The following is a 21,483-nucleotide window of genomic DNA, read 5'->3' on the forward strand; positions in this document are numbered from 1 at the left end:
TGTTGTATATCTATTTCATTCATGTTGCTAGGTATCTCAGGTAACTTGGCAATTGGCAAATGTTTTGTTAGTTATTGATCTGATTATTTTGCCAAGGAAGTTGATTTGTGTTTCATAATTAATGCTTATACACGATTGTAATTAATATATATGGAGTTGTCTCCATTACAGTAACTCAGATTTCTTGATTTCCAACAATCCTCAACTGATTTTTTCAGAAATTCCTCAATTGAATGTCACTGTTTTCCCTATAGAAATGCTTTAATCTTATTTTTCAAAGAAGCACTGAAATAACCTTTTAAATTTTGTGGGAGTTGGATAAAAAGCCTCACACCAATTTGGTTAGGCCCTTCTGCAAATGTAATAAAGATGAATGTCATTTATAATTCTTTTATTTTATTCATGGAAATGAAAATTTTCAAACAATTTTTCCATTTTTCCCAAATGAGGAAAAGACCACACACAATGTACACTCACGATGAGACAGTAATTTCAGATCTTCAAAGATTGGCCTACACAATTTGGAGCTCATGGAGTGGTGTTGAAAAACTTGTTGTATAATTTCATCCACAAATTTTCTGGTTTGCATCTGTCCTTTTGGGATTGTTTTCATCAGGCCATCATGTCTCAGAATGTGGTCAACTAAGCTGCTCCGTCCTCTGCTTAAGAAGACTTCTATCTTCTCCCACTCTTCTAAGAAGCTCCTCGTTACTTACACGGTCTATAACACATTTTCTATCCATCATTCTTCGGTAGCACCACATTTCAAATGCTTCCACTCTTGAATTCTCTGCTGCTGTCATCGTCCAAGCCTCGCTTCCATAGAGAAACATACTCCATGATGCTCCATGAAACCATATGATGAATTGTTCCCTTACTTCTATGCTTTTATTTTTAACTGTAAGAAGATTCTTCTTTTTGTAGAAAACTCTTTTTTTCTGCGCTATTCTACTCACTATTTCCTTCTTACTTCATCCATCGAAGCTAATTTGGCTTCCCGGTTAAGAAAACTCTCTTCAAGCTTATGCTTCTCCAGGTTAATGTTTGCCTCTCTTTTTCTGCATACCTTCTTTTTCCTTTTTGTTGATTTTCAGCTGATATCTGGCCATTGTCCTTCCATATTTGTCAAAGAAATCGTTCTCTGTCTCGTCTATGAGTGCTATGTCATCAGCAAATAGCCGCATACTGATTTTTATCTGGGCATATTGAAACCAAAAGTCTTCTCCTTGATTTCATTTCCCTTGCTTACTTTGGCAAATATTACTTCAAACAAAGAATGAATAGCTTACTTTAGCAAATAATAAGTTAAAATAAATAATTCTTGCTTACCTCAGCAAATGATGCGTTAGAATAAATAATGAGTGCTATTTTAGCAAATGATACCAAAAAATAATGAGTGCTTAGTTTAGCAAATGATAGGTTAAAATATCTATTTCCTAAGATGTTGTTTTATCCGGAAAAGCTAAAAGAGCATTCATTAATAAAAAAGGTTTCCACATTTCCAGGAACTACCAAAATGCAGGGATGCCTGGTGTTTTGGGGTATGTTTATGGCACCCATATAGCCATAAAAGCTTCAACGGAGGAAAAGCACATATATGTGAACAGAAAGCTATTCCATTCAAATACTGTGCAAATATGTAGAAAGTTACATCATTTTGCAATAGACGAATGAACATGTTATCATGCATGGTTGGCTGACTTATTTCATTTGTGGAACATCCTCCACTTTCAGGTTAGCTACCCAGATTTCAAAATTTATAATATTTTGGCAAGATACCCGGGTAGCAGCCTTTTGACTCTTTTGTGTGGGCTAATTCCGCCATTCGCCAGAAGCTGGAAAAATTTTGGTCTACGGGTGAGAGATATTGGTTGCTAGGTTAGTATTTCTTAAAGTAAGTCTGTTATGAAAATTTCTTGACGGTTTCGAGAAAATTTCTTTCTAAATGAATCTCTCATTTCTGTGTAAAATAATTCCATAGGTGATTGTGGTTATCCACATGAGCCATGGCTCCATACCCCATGCAGCAGAAGTCACACCGGAGGCACGTTTCACTCGCCTTCATGTGAAGGCACGTTCAGCAGTGGATTGGATTGTTGAAGGGAAGGTTTAGATGCCTTCTCGAAGCCAGGAAAACGGAGTATGACCCTAGCAAAGTATACCAATTTGTCAATGCTTGTAGCGTCCTGCAAAAGACGTGTATGCTAGGTGGAGTTCCATATGGAGATGATGAATTATGGAGGAATGGAGAATTATGGAATATGGAGGATGAAATTGAAAGACCACCGCCAGGAACTAGGGGCTAGGGCCCTGCTTCTAGAAGCAAGAGCGGTGAGGGGAGACATTAACAGACGCCTTCAACATAAGGTCAGTTTTGTTTCTATGAAAGGTTGCTTAGCAGTCTAACTGTACCACTTACATCTCCGTAACAAAAGAGGTGAGGCTGTCCAAGGATTTCCTCGTCTCCTCCGAATTCCTCGCCACAATCTCTACAGCTGATGCTATTCTCTTCATAGCATCTGCCATCGCCTCACTCGCAGACAAGGCCCTCTCCTCCTTTTCATCGAGATCAGAAGAGATCTAAAGAGAGGGAAAATAAAATTCTCACATGAGAAACCTTATCACTGAAGCCGCTGTCAGGTAATTTGCCCAAATATTGACTCTAATCAATGGGTATCAATAAAATGGCAAATGAGATAATTTTTAGAAGTCTTTATACTGATGGTTGAACCATCACTCACCACAAATCCTCCTCTTTTTTACAGGAGGTGGAAGCATTTCCTAAGGTGGAAGAGTCTTCCTCCTCGATTGTGATGGGCATCAGGCAGAACCGTGACAATCTGAAACGTGATAAATTAAGCAAACTTACACCATATTGGATATTACCCTCACTGCTACGATATAGGATAGGGTGCCTCACTTGAAGAGGGTCCACGACTCCCGGAGTGCCACTAATTGCCGTTTCCCCAATAAAAGCAATTAGCTTCTCTTCTAGGGCAGTCAGTGGCACGAGCGAAGGAGGCCCTCCCCCGGTTTGCTGGGCCGACCTCATGATCTTGACGGCCTTCTGTGTCACATCTGACCGCCAGCCCATCCATGACTATGATAAAACAGGAAATACCATTTAAATACCTGTACGTGGTGATTCGATCATAAGCAGTGTTGAAGTTTACCCTTGACCACTTCTCATGCTCCCTCCAGTTGGGCAGGAATTGAGGAGATCTGCTAACTCCCTCCACAGCCCTGTCCTCCTCAATCGTGACTGTGGCCCACTAATTCGGTCACAAGCCAGGTCACCATTCTCTATCATGAAATCCAGCATCACCTCCCTCTGTTCACTGGAGGTCTTCTTAGCACCTGAAAACCACATCAAGTGGAAGAAATTAAGCGGGTAGAAACTAAGAAATAAGGAGTTTGTGTTAACCTTAAAGGAATCACCATCATCACAAAGCCCCTGTGTAAAATATAATTCCTAATCATGGTTCTACGAATAGGATATGTATGAAAGTAGAGTAGGCTGGAGTAGAATGGATATGAAAGGAATTATCCTTTTGCCCTTCTGTCCTCTACGTTCATTTGTATTACTAGAATTTGTATAAAAACTACACTTCACAGAAGACTGACGGACCCATGGTCCAAGTAAAAGGGTTAGAGCTCTATTCAGATTTTACGAAAGGATATATTTTTGCATAACTTTTAAACTTGAGTTCTTCTTTTCTCCTGTCAGGACGTGGCTGATGATGCAGACTTGGTTTCCTGAATAATGTTTCATCTTGTACAAAGGGTTGCAACGAATGTTCCGTGTTAATATTTTTTCAAATTTACAACTCAAACAATTGTTGTACTTGATGTATCTTTGTGCTATTTTTTCATCTCCTGTTTGCTGGCCCCTCATGCTTGTAAGCAATTTTCATTGCCACACTTGTTCTTTATGTGAATTATTTTATTTTTTCAGTTTGAATAAACGTTTTGCTATGTGTATATTATGGTTTCCTTATATCTACCTATTCATCCCTTGGATCAAAAATAAAGTTCAATTCTGGAATGTTAATACGCATTTTTCTTACCGAGCACTGAATAGCAATAGAATTCAACGCTGAGTGTCATTATGAATTTTTACCACGCCATGAAATCGTGTTTCTAAACTAAATCAATTCTAGAGTATTATTTCGCATTTTTTTATCTCGCAATGACATCGTATTTCTGGCAATAATATTCAATTCTGGAGTGTCATTTCCCATTTTTCTTATTTCACCCTGAAATCGTGTTTCTACTCAATAAAATTCAATAACGGAGTGTCATTTCGCATTTTTTAAACCTCGAAGGAAATCGTGTTCATAGCAATAAAATTGAATACAGGATTGTCATTTCGTATGTTATCTCGCCCTGAATTCGTGTTTCTATTAATAAAATTCAAATTTGAGCGTCATTTCGCATTTTTTTAATCTCGCGCCGAAATCCAGTTTGGAGAAATAAAAGTCATTTTAGGAGTGTCATTTCGCATTGTTTATCTTGCCCTGAAATCATGTTTCTAGCAACAAATCTCAACTGTGGAGTGTTATTTTGCATTATTTTATCTTGGACTAAAATTGTGTTTTTAGCAATAAAATTCTATTCTAGTGTTATTTCGCATTTTTTTTATCTCGCCCTGAAGAAGAATAAAACTCAATTCTCAAGTTTCATTTAATTTTTTCTTACCTCGCACTGAAATCGTGTTTCAAGCAATAAAATTCAATTCTGGAGTGTCATTTTGCTTTTTTTATCTCGCACTGAAATCGTATTACTAACAAATAAATTCAATTCTTGGGTGTTATTTAGCATTTTTTATATCGCACAGAAATCGTGTTTCTAGCAATAACATTTTATTCTGCAGTGTCATTTCGCATTTTTCTCATTTCGCCCTGAAATCGTGTTTCTGCTCAATAAAAATGAATTATGGGGTGTCATTTAGCATTTTTCATACCTCGCAATAAAATCGTATTTCTAGCAACACAATTGAATTCTGGAGTGTCATTTCGTATTATTCTATATCACCATGGAATCGTATTTCTAAAAATAAAATGCAATTTATGAGTGTCATTTAGCATTCATTTTCATCTCGCACTGAAACCCAGTTTCCAGCAACAAATTATAATTCTACAGTGTCATTTCGCATCATTTTATCTCGCCCTGAAAAGGTGTTTTTAGGAATAAAATTCAATTCTCGAGTGCCATTGAACCTTTTTCTTACCTCGCACTGAAATTTCACTCCAGAATTTAGCTTAATTTCTAGAAACATGATTTCAGGGGGAGGTAAAAAAAATGCGAAATCACACTCCCAAGTTGAATATTATTGCTAGAAACACGATTTCAGAGCGAGATGAACAAAAATGGGAAATAACACTCCAGAATTGAGTATTAATGCTGAAAATACAATTACAAGGCGAGATGAAAAAATGCAATATAACACTACAGATTTAGTTTAAATTGTAAAATCACGATTACAGCGCAAGCTAACAAAATGCGAAATGACCTTCCTGAATTGAATTTTATTGCTAGAAACACGATTTCAGTGCGACATAAATAAATGCGAAATGACTTTTCCAGAATTGAATTTTACTGCTAGAAACACGACTTCAATGCGATATTAAAAAAAAAGAGTAAAGACACACCTGACTTGAATATTAATGCTGAAAAAAAATTTCAGGGCAGATTAAAAAAATGCGAAATAACCCTCCAGAATTAAGTTTTATTTATAGAAACACGATTTCAGTGCGAGGTAAGAAAAAATTAAATGACACTTGAGAATTGAGTTTTATTCTTATTCAGGGCGAGATAAAAAAAATGCGAAATAACACTAGAATAGAATTTTATTGCTAAAAACACGATTTTAGTCCAAGATAAAATAATGCAAAATGACACTCCAGAATTCAATTGTGTTGCTAGAAATACGATTTTATTGCGAGGTATGAAAAATGCGAAATGACTCCCCATAATTCATTTTTATTGAGCAGAAACACGATTTCAGGGCGAAATGAGAAAAATGCAAAATGACACTCCATAATTAGAATTTAATGCTAGAAACACGAATTCATGGCGAGGTAAAAGAATGCGAAATAACACTCCAGGTCAAGTTTCTAGGTCTAGAAACACGATTGCAGATCAAGAAAGAAAAATGCAAAAAGAATCTCCTGAATTGAATTTTATTTTTAGAAAAATGATTTAAAATGCGAGTTAAGAATAATGAGAAATGATTATTCCAGAGTTGAATTTTATTGCTAGAAACACGATTTCAATGCGACATGAAAAATGCAAAATAACACTCCAGAATTGAATTTTAATGCTAATAACTCGATTTCAGGGCGAGATAAAAAAATGCGAAATTACACCAAAGATTCAGATTAATTTCTACTAACACGATTAAAATGCGAGATAAAAAAAATGCAAAATGACACTCCAGAAGTGAATTTATTTGCTATAAAAACAATTTTTGTGGAGATACCAAGTAAACAGGAATGGACACATAGAAATTTAGTTTTTATTACAGAACACAGTTTTACTGGGGAGGTGAAAAAAACAAATACGCACAAAGAAATGGAATTCTTATTACAGAACACAGTTTTACTGCGTGCATGATAAAAATACGAAATCACCAGCAGAAATAAAATCTTTATAACCAAACAGTTTTAGAGCGGAGATGATAAAATACTAATTTACAAATAAAAATTGAACTTTTATAACAAAACACAGTTTTACTGCGGAGATGATAAAAACACGAATTAATTATAGAAATTTAAATTTTATTACAGAAAACAGTTTAATTGGGGAGGTCAAAACAAACCAATTCAACCATGGAAATGGAATTTTTTATACTGAACACAGTTTTAGAGCAGAGATGATAAAAATACTAATTCACACATGAAAATGTTCATTACTATTACAGAACACTGTTTTATTGGAGATTTAAAAAATCGAATTCACACAAAGAAATGGAATTTTTATTACAGAACAACACAGTTTTTCTACGGAGATGAGAAAAATACGAAATCGCCAGCAGAAATTAAATTTTTATTACTGAACACGGTTTTAGAGCGGAGAAGATAAAAATATTAATTCACAAATAAAAATTGAATTTTTATGACAGAAAACAGGAAGTGAAAAAAACGACATCTCACAAAGAAAGTGAATTTTTATAACAATAAACAGTTTAACTGCAGACATGATAAAAATACGAATTTGCCAACCGAAATTAAAATTTTAATTACTGAACACAGTTCTTGAGCGGAGAGGATAAAATTACTAATTCACAAATAAAAATTGAATTCTATTGCAGTAGCTTTAGTGCGGAGATCATAAAAACACCATTTGACTCATAGAAATCTAATTTTTATTAAAGAATACAGTTTTATAGGGGGGGGGAAAAACGAATTCTACCATAGAAATGGAATTTTTATTTCATGACACAGTTTTAGTGCAGAAATGATACAAACACGAATTGATACTTAGAAATTTAATTTTAATTACAGAACACGGTTTTAGAGCGGAGAAGATAAAAATATTAATTCAAAAATAAAAATTGAATTTTTATTACAGAACACAATTTTGGTGCGGAGATGATAGAAACACGAATTGATGTATAGAAATGTAATTTTAATAACAGAACACAGTTATATTGGGGAGGTTAAAAAAAAACAAATTCGCACATAGAAATGGAATATTTATTACAGAACACAGTTTTACAGCGTAGATGATATAAATACGAATTTGCCTGCAGAAATTAAATTTTTATTACGGAGCACTGTTTTAGAGCAGAGATGATAGAAATACCAATTCACAAGTAGAAATTGAATTTCTATCAGTACAGTTTTAGTGCGGAGATCATGAAAACACGCTTTGACACTTAGAAATTTAATTTTTATTACGCAACACAGTATTATTGGGAGGTAAAAAAAAACGAATTCACCCATAGAAATGGAATTTTAATTTCAAAACACAATTTAACTGCGGGGATGATAAAAATACGAATCCGCCAGCAGAAATTAAATTTTTATTACTGAACACAGTTTTAGAGCGGAGATGATAAAAATTCTTATTCTCAAATAAAACTTGAATTTTTATTACAGAACACAGTTTATTTGCGGAGATAAAAAAAACACGAATTCACAATAGAAATGGAATTTTTATTACAGAACACAGTTTTACCGCGGAGATGATGAAAATACGAATTCCCCCAGCAGAAATTAAATTTTTATTACAAAACACAAAATAAGAGCGGAGATGATAAAAATATTAATTCGCAAAAAATTGAATTCTTATTACAGAACACAGTGCAAAATGGAGATAATAAAAAACACGAATTGACACATAGAAGTTAAATTTTTATTACAGAACACAGTTCTATTGAAGCGACGATGGAAATATGAATTCCCATGCAGAAGTTCGATTTTTCACTGAACACAGTTTTAGAGCAGAGAGGATAAAAATAAAAATTCACAAATAAAAACTGATTTTTTATCACAGAAATTAGTTTAATTGGAGAAGTAAAAATAAACAATTTCTCACAAAGAAATTGAATTTTTATAACAGTAAATAGTTTTACTGCGGACAGGATAAAAATACGAATTTTCCATCCGAAATTTTTATTACTGAACACAGCGGAGATGACAAAATTACCAATTCACAAATAGAAATTGAATTTCTATTACAGTACAGTTTTAGTGTGGATATCATAAAAATACGATTATACACATAGAAATTTAATTTTTTTTACAGAACACAGTTTCACCCATAGAAATGCAATTTTTATTTCAAAACATAATTTAACTCCGGAGATGCTAAAAATACGAATTCGTAAGCAGAAATTAAATTTTTTTTGTTCAACAGAGTTTTGGAGCAGAGAGGATAAAAATACTAATTAACATAAAAAATTGAATTTTAATTACAGAACACAATTTCAGGACAGAGATGATAAAAACACGAATTGACACAGAAATTTTTATTATAACAGAACACAGTTTTAATTGGAAGGTGGAGAAAAATACGAATTCACACACAGAAATGGAATTTTTATCACAAAACAGAGTTTTACTGCGGAGATGATAAAAATACGAATTCCCCAGCAGAAATTAAATTTTTATTACTGAACAGAGTTTAAGAGCGGAGATGATAAAAATACTAATTCGTAAAAAAATTGAATTCTTATTACAGAACACTGTGTTAGTATGGAGATAATAAAAACTCGATTTGCTACAAAGAAATTAAATTTTTATTACAGAAAACAGTTCTATTGAAGCGACGATGGAAATACGAATTCCCATGCAGAAGTTTGATTTTAATCACTGAACTCAGTTTTAGTGCAGAGAGGATAAAAATAAAAAATCACATATAAAAATTGATTTTTTATTACAGAAAACAGTTTAATTGGGGAAGTAAAAGTAAACAATTTCTCACTTAGAAATTGAATTTTTATAACAGCAAATATATTTACTGCGGACATGATAAAAATACGAATTTCCCAACCGAAATAAAATTTTTATTACTGAACACAGTTTTAGAGCGGAGATGATAAAAATACTAATTCACAAATAAAAATTGAATTTTTATTACAGAGCACAGTTTATTTGCGGCGATTAAAAAAAAACGAATTCACAATAAAAATGGAATTTTTAAAACAGAACACAGTTTTACCGCAGCGATGATAAAAATACGAATTCCCCAGCAGAAATTAAATTTTTATTGCTGAACACTGTTTTAGAGCGGAGATGATAAAAATACGAATTCACCAGCAGAAATTAAATTTTTATTACAGAACAAAGTCTAAGAGCGGAAATGAAAAATAAAATACGAATCAACAATAGCAATGGAATTTTTAATACAGAACACAGATTTACCGCGGAGATGATGAAAATACGAATTCCATAGCAGAAATTAAATTTTTATTGATGAACACTGTTTGAGAGCGAAGATGATAAAAATACGAATTCACAATACAAATGGAATTTTTATTACAGAACACAGTTTTACCGCGGAGATGATGAAAATACGAACACTGAAGCAGAAATTAAAAGTTTATTACTGAACACATTTTAGAGCGGAGATGATAAAAATACTTATTCACAAATAAAAATTGAATTTTTATTACAAAACAAATTTTATTTGCGGAGGTGAAAAAATGTACGAATTCACAAAGAAATAAAAATTTTATTACAGAACACAGTTTATATGCGGAGATGAAAAAAAAATACGAAATCACAATAGAAGTGGAATTTTATTGCAGGACACAGTTTTAATTCGTAGTAAGTATTAATTGCCAATTCACAATTAAAAATTAATTTTTATTACAGAACACAGTTTTAGTGCGGAGATGATGAAAACAAGAATTGATACAAGGAAATTTAATTTTCATAACAGAACACAGTTTTATTGGGGAGGTGAAAAAAAACGAATTTATACTTAGAAATGGAATTTTTATTACAAAACTTAGTTTTACTGCGGAGATGATAAAAATACGAATTCGCCACGATAAATTAAATTTTTATTGCTGAACACAGTTTAAGAGCGGAGATGATGAAAAAATACTAATTCACATAAAAAATTGAAGTTTTATTTCAGAACAGTTTTAGTGCGGAGACGATAAAAACACGAATAGACACATAGAAATTTAATTTTTATTACAGAACACAGTTTTAATGCGATGAAGAAAAAAAATGAATTTATAATGCAGAATAGTTTTTCTACCGAGATGATAAAATGACATATTTTCCAGAAGAAATTAAATTTTTATTACTGAACATGGTTTTAGGGCGGAGAAGATAAAAATATTAATTCACAAATAAATTTGAATTTTTATTACAGATCACAGTTTTTGTGCGGAGATGATGAAAACAAGAATTGACACAAGCAAATTTAATTTTTATAACAGAACAATGGGGAGGTGAAAAAAAAAGAATTCAAACATGGAATGAAATTTTTATTACAGATCATAGTTTTACTGCAGAAATGATTAAAATACAAATACTCCAACGGAAATTAATTTTATTTTACTGAACATCGTTTTATTGGGGAGTTGAAAAAAAACGAATTCCTACATCGAAATAGGATTTTCATTGCCAAACACAGTTTAACAGTGGAGATGATAATAATACGAATATTCCGGCAGAATATAAATTTTTATTACTGAACACAGTTTTTTAGCGAAGATGATAAAAATACTGATTGAAAAATAATGATTGAATTATATTTAAGAACACAGTTTTGGTGCGAAGATGATAAAAAAATGCATAAGTACATAGAAATTTAATTTTTATTACGGAACTGAGTTTAATTGCCGAGGTGGAAAAAAATACGAATTCACAAATAGAAATGGAATTTTTACTACAGAACGCAGTTTAACTGCGTAGATGACAAATATACGAATTCACCAGCAGAAATTAAAATTTTTTTTACTTAACACAGTTTTAGAGTGGAGATGGTAAAAATACGAATTCGGCAGCAGAAATAAATTTTTTATACAGAGCACAGTTTTAGTTCGGAGTAAATATAAATAATAATTCACAAACAAAAATTGAATTTTAATTACAGGTCACAGTTTTAGTGCGGAGATGATGGACACAAGAATTGACACAAGGAAATTTAATTTTTATAACAGAACACAGTTTTATTGGGGATTTAAAAAATCGAATTCAAACAAAGAAATGGAATTTTTATTACAGAACACAGTTTTTCTACGGAGATGAGAAAAATACGAAATCGCCAGCAGAAATTAAATTTTTATTACTGAACACGGTTTTAGAGCGGAGAAGATAAAAATATTAATTCACAAATAAAAATTGAATTTTTATGACAGAAAACAGGAAGTGAAAAAAACGACATCTCACAAAGAAAGTGAATTTTTATAACAATAAACAGTTTAACTGCAGACATGATAAAAATACGAATTTGCCAACCGAAATTAAAATTTTAATTACTGAACACAGTTCTTGAGCGGAGAGGATAAAATTACTAATTCACAAATAAAAATTGAACTCTATTGCAGTAGCTTTAGTGCGGAGATCATAAAAACACCATTTGACTCATAGAAATCTAATTTTTATTAAAGAATACAGTTTTATAGGGGGGGGGAAAAACGAATTCTACCATAGAAATGGAATTTTTATTTCATGACACAGTTTTAGTGCAGAAATGATACAAACACGAATTGATACTTAGAAATTTAATTTTAATTACAGAACACGGTTTTAGAGCGGAGAAGATAAAAATATTAATTCAAAAATAAAAATTGAATTTTTATTACAGAACACAATTTTGGTGCGGAGATGATAGAAACACGAATTGATGTATAGAAATGTAATTTTAATAACAGAACACAGTTATATTGGGGAGGTTAAAAAAAAACAAATTCGCACATAGAAATGGAATATTTATTACAGAACACAGTTTTACAGCGTAGATGATATAAATACGAATTTGCCTGCAGAAATTAAATTTTTATTACGGAGCACTGTTTTAGAGCAGAGATGATAGAAATACCAATTCACAAGTAGAAATTGAATTTCTATCAGTACAGTTTTAGTGCGGAGATCATGAAAACACGCTTTGACACTTAGAAATTTAATTTTTATTACGCAACACAGTATTATTGGGAGGTAAAAAAAAACGAATTCACCCATAGAAATGGAATTTTAATTTCAAAACACAATTTAACTGCGGGGATGATAAAAATACGAATCCGCCAGCAGAAATTAAATTTTTATTACTGAACACAGTTTTAGAGCGGAGATGATAAAAATTCTTATTCTCAAATAAAACTTGAATTTTTATTACAGAACACAGTTTATTTGCGGAGATAAAAAAAACACGAATTCACAATAGAAATGGAATTTTTATTACAGAACACAGTTTTACCGCGGAGATGATGAAAATACGAATTCCCCCAGCAGAAATTAAATTTTTATTACAAAACACAAAATAAGAGCGGAGATGATAAAAATATTAATTCGCAAAAAATTGAATTCTTATTACAGAACACAGTGCAAAATGGAGATAATAAAAAACACGAATTGACACATAGAAGTTAAATTTTTATTACAGAACACAGTTCTATTGAAGCGACGATGGAAATATGAATTCCCATGCAGAAGTTCGATTTTTCACTGAACACAGTTTTAGAGCAGAGAGGATAAAAATAAAAATTCACAAATAAAAACTGATTTTTTATCACAGAAATTAGTTTAATTGGAGAAGTAAAAATAAACAATTTCTCACAAAGAAATTGAATTTTTATAACAGTAAATAGTTTTACTGCGGACAGGATAAAAATACGAATTTTCCATCCGAAATTTTTATTACTGAACACAGCGGAGATGACAAAATTACCAATTCACAAATAGAAATTGAATTTCTATTACAGTACAGTTTTAGTGTGGATATCATAAAAATACGATTATACACATAGAAATTTAATTTTTTTTACAGAACACAGTTTCACCCATAGAAATGCAATTTTTATTTCAAAACATAATTTAACTCCGGAGATGCTAAAAATACGAATTCGTAAGCAGAAATTAAATTTTTTTTGTTCAACAGAGTTTTGGAGCAGAGAGGATAAAAATACTAATTAACATAAAAAATTGAATTTTAATTACAGAACACAATTTCAGGACAGAGATGATAAAAACACGAATTGACACAGAAATTTTTATTATAACAGAACACAGTTTTAATTGGAAGGTGGAGAAAAATACGAATTCACACACAGAAATGGAATTTTTATCACAAAACAGAGTTTTACTGCGGAGATGATAAAAATACGAATTCCCCAGCAGAAATTAAATTTTTATTACTGAACAGAGTTTAAGAGCGGAGATGATAAAAATACTAATTCGTAAAAAAATTGAATTCTTATTACAGAACACTGTGTTAGTATGGAGATAATAAAAACTCGATTTGCTACAAAGAAATTAAATTTTTATTACAGAAAACAGTTCTATTGAAGCGACGATGGAAATACGAATTCCCATGCAGAAGTTTGATTTTAATCACTGAACTCAGTTTTAGTGCAGAGAGGATAAAAATAAAAAATCACATATAAAAATTGATTTTTTATTACAGAAAACACAGTTTTTGAAAACAGAAAACACAGAAAACACAGAAAACACACACATTGAACACAGTTTTAATGCGGAGATGATAAAAATTTCATTGATACATACAAATTTAATTTTTATTACAGAACATTGTTTTATTGGGGAGGTAAAAAAAAAAATTCACACATAGAAACGGAATTTTTGTTACAGAACACAGTTTTACTGCAAAGATGATAAAAATACGAATTCGCATGCAGAAATTAATATTTTGTTACAGAACTCAGTTTTAATAGGGAGATGATATCAACACATATATATACATATATATGTGTTGATAAATTTATATATACATATATAAATTTAATTTTTATTTCAAATCACAGTTGCAGTTTGGAGGTGAAAAGTTATACTTGGAAATGGTATTTTTTTTTGTTGAATTTGTAATCTAACAACTTTAAATATCTTTAAATCTTTTCTCCATTTTTTTTGTTTTTGTTATGTTTACATGACAACTTACTTTAATGACTATTTACTTTTTCTCACGTATTGTTGTTACAGGACTAAGCTCTTAAAGTAAACTTGTTCCACTTATGTTAACTCCATTATTTTAACAGGTTATGGACGCAGATAACGTGAAATTTTTTCTTTATTGAGTGTTATATAGTCCGTTATTAACGCAGTGAACATGGGGAAGCCCCGGAAGCCCGAAGATAGTTTGGCGGCATGCCCAGTGACGATTTCCACTTCTGTACCTAATATTGACAAATTAGAAGGCCAACAAAATTACGGCACGTGGAAATTCGCTATGAAAATGAGCCTCATGTTAGAGGGATTATGGGATATTGTGAGTGGTAATGAGACGGTGACGGACAGTAATCGGGATAGAGATTTGCGGGCGTCAGCCAAAATATGCCTGAGAGTTAAATCTTCCTGTTATGTTCATGTCCAAACTGCTACATCCGCTAAAATGGCCTGGGAGAGTCTTCGAGCTGCATTTGAAGGGTCAAGTATGAGCCACGTTTTCGATTTAACAAGACGACTGTTCAACAGCCGTCAATCTCAATTTCCATGCATAGAAGATTTTATTAATGAAGTAATTGCAACTCATCGTAAATTACTCGACATGGGTGAAATCATCGAGGACAAGTACCTTTCTTTTGCTCTGATGAACGGAGTTGATGAGAGTTATGAGACTCTTGTCATGATGCTGACGCGAGACAAGAAGACGACTCCTGCTTCGGACGAAGTTAAGATTGCTTTTCTGGAGGAAAGTGCTCGTAGAAAACTGAAGTGTCAAGAGTGTCATGTGCATTGCTGTCTCAAGGTGCTAAGAAGAAGCAATGGAGACCAAAGAAAGAAAATGCTAAGGTGGTATGCTACGGTTGTAATGAGGAAGGACACATACGTCCTGACTGCCCAAAAAGGTCAAGTAGGTCAAAGAATAAATTAAATAGAAATGTTAGTGAAAGTGCTAACTCTGTGCGTGTTCCTAAACAATCTACTTTGTTAACCACGATAACTTCTATATCAAAAGCTTCTTGGGTTTTGGACTCTGGAACCACTAATCATATGTCACCCAACAGAAGTATGATGGTTGATTTTCATGAAAATTGCTATCAAGATATTACTGTTGCTGATGGTAGTAAAATTATTTCAGATGGCATTGGTGATATTAATGTTAACTTTGAATGTTCGAATGAAAATATTCCGATGACGGTTAAAGATGTGTTAAATGTACCTTCGTTAACTTCTAACCTCTTATCTGTTTCAAAAATTGCTGAAAAGGGTTATGTTGTAATGTTTGGCAAATATGGTTGTAAAGTGTATGATGAAAGTCTTATTTCCATAGATATTGCACCTAGACTGTCTGGAACTCTTGTAGGAGGCCTTTATATCGCTGATCAATATAGCCAGGATAAAGAGCAAGTGAGGTCCACGTTGGTGAGTGCAATCGATCATGTTCTATGGCATAGACGTTTAGGTCACTTAAATCGAAAAGGTTTACGCCTACTTCAGGGAGGTCTTGTAAATGGGATCGCTTTCAATAAGGAATATTCAGACCCTTGCATCATATGTTTAGAAGGTAAACAGACGGTTACTAAGTTTCCTAAGTGTAAGGCTAAAAGAGCCAAACAGCTTTTAGAGCTTGTTCATGCTGATATAATGGGACCGATGGAAAAACAATCTTGGTCAGGTGCTAGATATTGTCTGACATTTGTAGATGACTTTAGTCGAAAAACTTTTGGTTATATGCTTAAAGAAAAAAGTGAGGCCTTCTCTAAATTTTTGCAGTTCAAGGCAATGGCTGAAAACTATACTGGTAAACCTTTGAAAATAATTAGGACTGATAATGGTGGTGAATTTACTAGTCATCAGTTCGAAAATGTTCTGATAAAAATGTTCATCAAAAAAACATTCCACACACACCCCAACAAAATGGAGTGGCGGAACGTACTAATCGTACTCTAATTGAACGTGTTAGATGCATGCTATTTGATTCAGGATTACCTAAGGAGTTTTGGGCCGAAGCTATGAATACTTCTATTTATATAAAAAATAGGTGTCCAACTGCTGCCGTAGAAAATGCAGTACCTGAGGAAATATGGTCTGGTGAAAAAGTTGATGTGTCACATTTGCAAATTTTTGGAAGTAGGGCACAAGTTCATATTCCTGATGTAAAGCATAATAAACGAGATAAAAAATCTGTTGAATGCATATTTGTAGGATATGGAGAAAATACTAAGGGGTATCGTTGTGTTCTTGCTGATGATCATAAAACACTTCTCTTTACTCGTGATGCTGTTATTATTGAATCTGATTCCAAATATGAAGTACCCAATTCAGAAAAAGACAATACTTCTGAAATTGTGTCGGTCACTGCAGTTCACCATCAAAGTTTAGTCCCTGTGAATAGTATTGAAGGTGCTGTGGAAATTTTTGATGAATCTGATAACAGTAAAAAGAGTGGTGATGACCAGGGTCAAGTCAAAGATTTCGGCATGGAACCCCTACAGCCAGTACTAATAGGTGATAGATACCCTACTAGGCAAAGAAATGATGAATGTGAGTATGACAATTTTTCCTTCTTATTTCGGGATGGTGCTCAAAATTTTGTTGTTATTATTAATGAACAAGATCCACAAAATGTGAATGACGCTTTAGGCCGAACTGCTAAAAATATGTGGAAACAGGCCATGAAGAAATGGAAGCCCTAACTTGTAATCAAACTTGGGAGTTGGTTGACTGACCAAATAATAAAATATTGTTCAGTGTAAATCTGGAGACAAATTGTTAAACTGTGTCAAACTACTGTATTTAAATACTTGAATTTTATGTTGTACGCAGTGTCAGTTGTTAGATTAAGTGAGGGTGTTGAATTTGTAATCTAAACACTTTAAATATTCTATATTTTCTCCAGTTCTTTATTGTTGTTATGTTTACATGACAACTTGTATCATGAAATGTATATACTTTTTCTCACGTATTGTTGTTACAGGACTAAGCTCTTAAAGTAAACTTGTTCCACTTATGTTAACTCCATTATTTTAACATTTTTCAGTACTAAGTTTTACTGCGGAGATGATAAAAATACGAATTCACCGGGATAAATTAAATTTTTATTACTGAACACAGTTTAAGAGAGGAGAGGATAAAAATACTTATTCGCAAAAAAAATTGAATTTTAATTATAGAACACAATTTCACAGTTCACAAATTCACATGAACACAGTTTATTTGCGGAGGTGAAAAAAAATACAAATCACAATAGAAATGGAATTTTTATTACAGAACACAATTTTACCGCGGAGATGATGTAAATACGATTTCCCCAGAAAAAATTAAATCATTATTACTAAACACTGTTTGAAAATAAAGATGTTAAAAATACGCATTCCCCAGCAGAAATAAAATTTTATTACTGAACACATTTTTGGAGCGGAGATGATAAAAATACGAATTCGCCAGCAGAAATTATATTTTTAATACTGAACGCAGTTATAGAGTGTAGGAGATAAAAATACTAATTCAGAAATTAAAATTGAATTGAAATTACAGAACACAGTTTTAATGCGGAGATGATAAAAAGAAAAATTGACACACATAATTTAATTCATTTTACAGAACATTTTATATGGGGTGGTGAACTACTATGAGGTGGAGGGAGGGGAAAACCATTTACTGTTATAAAAATTTAATTTCTTCATGAGAATGTTTTTATTTTTACTTCCCCAATTGAACAGTTTTCTAATATAAATAAATCAATTTTTATTTGTGAAATTTTCTTTTTATCCTCTTTGCTCTAAAAGTGTAATCAGTAATAAAAATTAAATTTCTGCTTGTGTATTCGTATTTCAATCGTGGTTGCTATAAATTTGTTTTCTGTAATAAAAATTTCTTTTCTATGTGTCAATTCGTGTTTTTAACATCCCTGCACTAACACTATGTTCTGTAATAAAAATTCAATTTTTATTTGCGAATTACTATTTCTTATCTCCGCTCCAAAACAGTATTCAGCAATAAGAAATTATTAGCTGTTGGCAAATTCGTATTTCTATCATCTCCGCATAAAAACTGTGTCCTGTAACAAAAATTCCAAATTCCAAACGATTGTGAATTCGTATTTTTTTCACCTTTGCATATAAAATGTGTTCTGTAAAAAAAATTACATTTCTATGTGTCTATTCCTGTTTTTATCATCTCCGCACTAAATATTATTCGGTAAAAAAAATTCAATTTTCATTTGTGAATTAATATTTTTATCTACTCCGCTATAAAACCGTGTTCAGTAATAAAAATTTAATTTCTGCTATGGAATTCGTATTTTTATCATCTCCACGTGTTCTGTGTTCTGTAATAAAAATTCCAATTCTATTGTGAATTCGCGTTTTTTTCTTCTCCGCTCTTAAACTGTTTTCTGTAATAAAAATTCCAATTCTATAGTGAATTCGTATTTTTTTTCATCTCCGCTCTTAAACTGTGTCCTGTAAAAAAATTTAATTTCTGCTGGTGAATTCGTATTTTTATAATCTCCGCTCTAAAACAGTGTTCCGATATAAAAATTTAATTTACGCTGTGGAATTCGTATTTTCATCATCTCCGCGGTAAAACTGTGTTCTGTAATAAAAATTCCAATTCTAATGTGAATTCGTGTTTTTTTCATCTCCGCTCTTAAACTGTTTTCTGTAATAAAAATTAAATTTCTATTGTGAATTCGTATTTTTTCATCTCCGCTCATAATCTGTGTTCTGTAATAAAAATTAAATTTCTGCTGGTGAATTCGTATTTTTTTAATCTGCGCTCTAAAACAGTGTTCATAAAAAAAATTTGATTTCTGCATTGCAATTCGTATCTTCATCATCTCCGCGGTAAAACTGTGTTCATTAATAAAAATTATTATTCTATTGTGAATTCCTTATATTTTCATCTCCGCTCTAAAAAAGTTTTCTTCATTAAAAAATTAATTTCTGCTGTTGAATTCTTATTTTCATCATCTACGCGGTAAAACTGTGCTCTGTAATAAAAATCCCATTTCTATTGTGAATTCGTATTTTTATCATCTCCGCTCTAAAACAGTGTTCAGCAATAAAAATTTAATTTCTGCTGTGGAATTTTTATTTTCATCATCTCCGCGGTAAAACTGTGTTCTGTAATAAAAATTCCATATCTATTGTGAAGTCGTATTTTTTTTCATCTCCGTTCTTTAACTGTTTTCTGTAATAAAAATATAATTTCTGCTGGTGAATTCGTATTTTTTTAATCTGCGCTCTAAAACAATGTTCATAAAAAAAATTTAATTTCTGCTTTGTAATTCGGATTTTCATCATCTCCACGGTAAAAGTATTTTCTGTAATAAAAATTCCTTTTCTATTGTGAATTCGTATATTTTTTTCATCTCCGCTCTTAAATTGTGTTCTGTAATAAAAATCCCATTTCTATTTTGAATTCGTATTTTTATCATCTCCGCTTTAAAACAGTGTTCATCAATAAAAATTTAATTTCTGCTGTGCCATTCGTATTTTCATCATCTCCGTGGTAAAACTGTGTTCTTTAATAAATATTGCATTTCTATTGTGAATTCGTATTTTTTTCCTCCCCGATTTAAACAGTGTTCATCAATGAAAATTCAATTTTTGCTTTGGAATCCGTATTTTCAACATCACTGCGGTAAAACTGTGTTCTGTAATAAAAATTCCATATCTATTGTGAATTTGTATTTTTTTTCATCTCCGCTCTTTAACTGTGTTCTGTAATAAAAATTTAATTTCTGCTGGTGAATTCGTATTTTTTTTAATCTGCGCTCTAAAACAGTATTCATAAAAAAATGTAATTTTAGCTGTGCAATTCGTATTTTCATCATCTCCGCGGTAAAACTGTGTCCTTTAATAAAAATTCCATTTCTATTGTGAATTCGTATTATTTTCATCTCCGCTCTAAAACAGTTTTCTTCATTAAAAATATAATTTCTGCCCTGGAATTCGTATTTTTATCATGAACGCGGTAAAACTTGCTCTGTAATAAAAATCCCATTTCTATTTTTAATTCGTATTTTTTTCATCTCCGCTCTAAAACAGTGTTCATCAATAAAAATTCGATTTCTGCTTTGGAATTCGTATTTTCATCATCACCGCGGTAAAACTGTGTTCTGTATTAAAAATTCTATTCCTATTGTGAATTGGTATTTTTTTTCATCTCCCCTCTAAACTGTGTTCTGTAATAAAAATTTAATTTCTGCTGGTGAATTCGTATTTTCATCATCTCCTAGGTAAAACTGTGTTCTGTAATAAAAATTCTATTCCTATTGTGAAATCGTATTTTTTTTCATCTCCACTCTTAACTGTGTTCTGTAATAAAAATTTAATTTCTGCTGGTAAATTCGTATTTTCATCATCTCCGCGGTAAAACTATGTTCTGTAATAAAAATCCCATTTCTATTGTGAATTCGTATTTTTATCATCTCCGCTCTAAAACAGTGTTCATCAATAAAAATTTAATTTCTGCTGTGCCATTCGTATTTTCATCATCTCTGCGGTAAAACTGTGTTCTGTAATAAAAATCCCATATCTATTGTGAATTCGTATTTTTATCATTTCCTCTCTAAAACAGTGTTCATCAATAAAAATTTAATTTCTGCTGTGGAATTCGTATTTTCATCATCTACGCGGTAAAATTGTGTTCTGTAATAAAAATCCCATTTCTATTGTGAATTCGTTTTTTAATTATCTCCGATCTAAAACAGTGTTCATCAATAAAAATTTAATTTCTGCTGTGCAATTCTTATTTCCATCATCTCCGCGGTAAAACTGTGTTCTTTAATAAAATTTCCATTTCTATTGTGAATTCGTATTATTTTCATCTCCGATTTAAACAGTGTTCATCAATGAAAATTCAATTTCTGCTTTAGAATTCGTATTTTCAACAT

General features: G+C 31.8%; 1 protein-coding gene and 1 long non-coding RNA gene across 2 annotated transcripts in view; both read left to right on the forward strand.

The window, feature by feature from the left end:
- Positions 1-21,483, forward strand: part of LOC124164280 (potassium voltage-gated channel subfamily H member 4) — a 561,414-nt gene that overhangs the window by 320,880 nt on the left and 219,051 nt on the right. The gene's annotated exons all lie outside the window — the stretch shown is intronic.
- On the forward strand, positions 834-2,846 carry LOC124164284. The gene is made up of 3 exons (XR_006866013.1): positions 834-1,878; positions 1,982-2,640; positions 2,766-2,846. It is a non-coding gene; the product is annotated as an uncharacterized LOC124164284 (long non-coding RNA).

This window comes from Ischnura elegans, chromosome 8, assembly GCF_921293095.1.
Source record: "Ischnura elegans chromosome 8, ioIscEleg1.1, whole genome shotgun sequence".
NCBI lineage: Eukaryota > Metazoa > Arthropoda > Insecta > Odonata > Coenagrionidae > Ischnura > Ischnura elegans.